Source organism: Sorex fumeus, unplaced genomic scaffold, assembly GCF_029834395.1.
Source record: "Sorex fumeus unplaced genomic scaffold, SorFum_2.1 ptg000037l, whole genome shotgun sequence".
NCBI classification, from domain to species: Eukaryota; Metazoa; Chordata; class Mammalia; order Eulipotyphla; family Soricidae; genus Sorex; species Sorex fumeus.
The window spans coordinates 78,005,110-78,009,270 of NW_026606094.1; positions in this window are offsets into that span (position 1 = coordinate 78,005,110).

Below are 4,161 nucleotides of genomic sequence, written 5' to 3' on the forward strand. Positions count from 1 at the left end.
ATCTGAGTATTTAGAGTTTTGTTTTCTTTGTGAGTTAAAGGTTTGTCTATCTTTTGAAAAACTAGTACTTAATTTTACTGATCTTTTGTATACTTTTCCCCTTTTATTTAGATTCATGCATCATCCGTTTTGATTATTTTCCTCCTCTGGTTTCTTTTGTTGTTCTGTTTCTAGTTTCTTAAGATGTGAGGCAAGGTTATTTATTCCAGCATTTTCTTATTTTCTGGTGAATACTTGGATTGCTGTGAGCTTCACTGGTACAACAGTTTTTTGCTATGTACCATGTTTTGATATCTTGTGCCTTTATTCTCATTTATTTCTAAGAAATAAACTTAATTTCATCTTTGATTTCTTTTGAACCATGATTGTTCAGTGCTAAGTAATGTTGCTTAGTTTTCAAGTATTTGAGTTTTTCTCAGTATTTTGTTATTTTCATTTTTAAACGCTATGGCCTGAAAAGATACTTGATATGGTTTCGGTCATGATTTTATGGATACTATTTTGTGTCCCATCATGTGGTTTACTTGAAGAATATCCCATGCATACTAGAGAAGAACATGAACTTGGCTTTTTGGAGGTGGAGAGCCCTATACATACATATCTATTCAGCCCCAATATTCTTTTTTTTTCTTTTTGGGTCACACCTAGCAATGCTCTCCTGGCTCTGCACTCAGAAATTACCCCTGGCGGTGCTCAGGGGACCATATGGGATGCTGGGAATCGAACCTGTGTCGGCTCTGTGCAAGTCAAATGCCCTACCCGCTGTGCTATTGCTCCAGCCCCCCCAATATTCTTTTAAGGGCACTGTTTTCTGTGTGTGTGTGTGTGTGTGTGTGTGTGTGTGTGTGTGTGTGTGTGTTGGTCTAATGGTCTATCCACTGTGAGAGGGGAGTATTAAAATCTACTTCTATTGTTTTGCTGTTGACAATCTTTCCTCAGGTCTGTTAGCAGTTGCTTTACTTTGATAATCCTTCATGAGAATGAAATCTTGATCTACGGATTTCTTGCTTACTATATGATGTCCATCTCATTCTGTGTTTGCTTTTGTTTTGGGCCACACCTGCTGGTGCTCACAGAATTACTCCTGGCTCTGACTGAGCTCAGGGATTACCTAGTGGGTTTGGGGAACTGTGTGGGGTGATGGAATTGAATCTGGTTAGCTGTGTGTGAAGAGCAATACCCGTTCTGGCCCCATCTCCATCCTGACATTTTTCAGACCTCCATTTGCTTAAAATTATTTTCCAGTCTTTTACTTAGAGCCTGTGTTTATCATAACAATTCACGTTTTCTTATAAACAACAGAAGATTGGTTCAGTATTATGATTCATTTGGCCACGTGTCATTTATTGGATGGAATTAGGCCATTGATGTTAAGTGAAATTACTGAAGTAAAGAACTATATTGCTATCTTACATGATTCTGGGTGTCTGTGAGGTTTGTGACCTTTAATTTTTCCTCCTGCCCCCTTTCATGTAGTAGTAACCTTCCAATTGCCCTTGTTTGTGCCCTGTAAAGTTTGTTTGCTTTGAGATTACCAAGTAGTTTACTTCTGAAGTTTAGAGTGAGCATCCCCCCTTAAGTTCAGCAGGTCAGCCTTAAGTACATTCTACAAAACTGTTACACCTTTTTTTCCTTCCTCTTTTTTTTATGTTTTCAGTATCTTACTACCTCCAGATAGGGTTTCATTGCCTTTGTAGAAGACACTTTAGTGCTTCTTGCAGAGCTGGCTTAATCTCTCTTTTTTTGAACTTTTTAATTGTTGATTGTGAAGCTTTTGTTTTGTTTTGTTTTGGGGCTCAATGTGACAGTGCTCAGGCCTTACTCCTGGGCCCTATGCTCAGAGATCACTTCTGGTGATCTTGGGGTAGGGGTGGTGGGAGGCTGAGGAGATGCTGGAGACTCTTTTTGCACCCATCTTTATTCCTGGCCATGATTGTGAAGTTTTGTGTCACTCCTTTGAATTTGAGTGATACCTAGCGAGGAGTGGGTTCCTGTTCCCTACTATGTCATCCCTTTTCCTTGTTTCACTTGATACATAACCCTGTGAGAATTCCTTGTATATAAGTTTTGTATTTGATCTTGCTGCACACAGGATTCTATCTCTATCTTTGACTTTTGCCATTTTAATTATAGTATTCTATTTTTATTTTTAACTCAGAGTTTCTGGGTATGACTTGATCCTTAGAATGGGAACATTCTTGGCTACAATTTCTTTGACCTATAATTCCTCTCAATTCTCTATCTTACTCCTTCCTACAATCTGGATGTCGTTTCTCTCGAAATCCCATTAGGTTTTTGATGTTTTCTTAAGTTTTCCAGGTAATTTCTTGTAAGTGAATCCAGAAGATATTTTTATTCAAAACGATAGAAAGGAAGCTGAAACCATAGTATAGCCTGGAGGGTGCTTGCCTTGCATGTGGCGAACTCAGGTTCGATTCTTGGCAATACATGTATCTCCCAAGCCCTGTCAGGCTGGATCCCTGAGCACAGAACCTGGAGCAGGCCTTGTGCACTGCACTGAGTATTGTCGGATATGGCTACAGCAGAAAACCTCCCAAACAAAAAACAAACCCAAACAACTCGGGATGGAAGGAAAGGGAAAAGGCAAGAAGGCGTTTGTTCATAGGGGTCTGGTAGGCAGGATTTTGTGTTTTTTCCCTAATTCTTTTTGTCTGTTGTTTATTGATGGTATCATCTCTTTTCCTCAAGCACATTTATCCATTCGTTCATTGCTTCAAGCAGAGATATTCATTGCTTGGCTTCTATCATTCTGCTCTGAATTCATCTACAGTGTTTTATAATTTACCTGTTCTCCAGATTGAGTGACTTTTCTTGCAGATTTCACAGATTCACTTGTACTTTCTTTGTCCATGTTGGTGGTCTCTTGTATGCTTTCCTCACTTTGCCTATGAGAGTTTTAGAAAACTGGTGTGTTTGGGGGAACCTTTCTGGACTTTTGTCTTAATCTGTTAATGTAGGTGGCATTCTCCACTTTTTCATTGTTTCTGGTATGAAACAATACCAGAAGGACTAGGGGTGAGGGTCTGTGTTTTTGCGGGCCTAGGATTCATTCCACGTGAAGCCTGGGGGAGCTGAGTTGTGTTGCTTTCAACCTATGATGAGAGACATGGGAATTAAGACCCATGCTGCCCTCAGTGTTTACAGTTACTGTTGCTTCAAGGTGGGCTTCATTACCATCTTTCAATTCGGGCAGTGGCACACAGTCCAACTAGATTGTCTTTGGAGAAAGTGTACTTTTCAGGGTGGAAAGAGCTCAATGGGTTGAATGTATTCCTTATACACAGGAGGCCAGGTTCAACCCCCAATACCACATAGCTCCCTAGGGCTGCCAGGAGCAACCCCTGGGTACCATTGGGTATCTCAAAAGATACATTTAAAAAAAGGAAGTCTTCTGACTGTGGGCTCACATTTGTCCTTTCAGATGTCACAGGGGCAGGGAACTGGCTTGTGCTTCACCTTGGGCAGTTAGTCATATACCCTTGGCTTGGAATGATAGTTGCCTTCCCGCTTGGCTGCAGGTAGAAACATGCAGCCTGCAGCAGGGAGTCCTTGCTAGATCCTGGGCTAACTACAGAATCAGGGTTTGTGAAGGTGAAGACCCACAAGGCCAGAGACATAGATTTACAATTCCCAACCCCTATGTGCTGTGTCTCAGCTTTTTCTATCCTCTTAGCCCTGCCACCCAGGGCAAGCAGACTTCACTGGAATCTCTTGGGTTGATAGTAGTTGGGAGAGTGGGGAGTGATGTGGTGAAAAATCAGTGTATCTGCCTTAGGATTTTCCACCCTCACAACATCTAATTATGAAGCTGGACTTGGACTCCTACTGGAGGTTAGCTTTGTAGCCGCCTGTAGGAAAAACCGTTCTCTCAGAGCTGTTGGTGGGTTATTCCCCTGTGCCTCTGGGGGGGGGAGGGGCTGCATGTGGACATCTGCTTGTTGGGTTTTGTTAATTTGGGGGGAACACGGGGGCACCTGGCATTGCTTGGAGACTTATCCCAGCTCCGTGCTCAGGGATCCACGTGGCGCCGGGGAGTATTCAAAGCATGCTTGGAGCCCATTTAGCTGTCCCATCCGGCCCTGTGATCTGTGCGTCCACTTTTCAGCATGTTCTTTTGAGGGAACCCAGCGTGGTCTCACA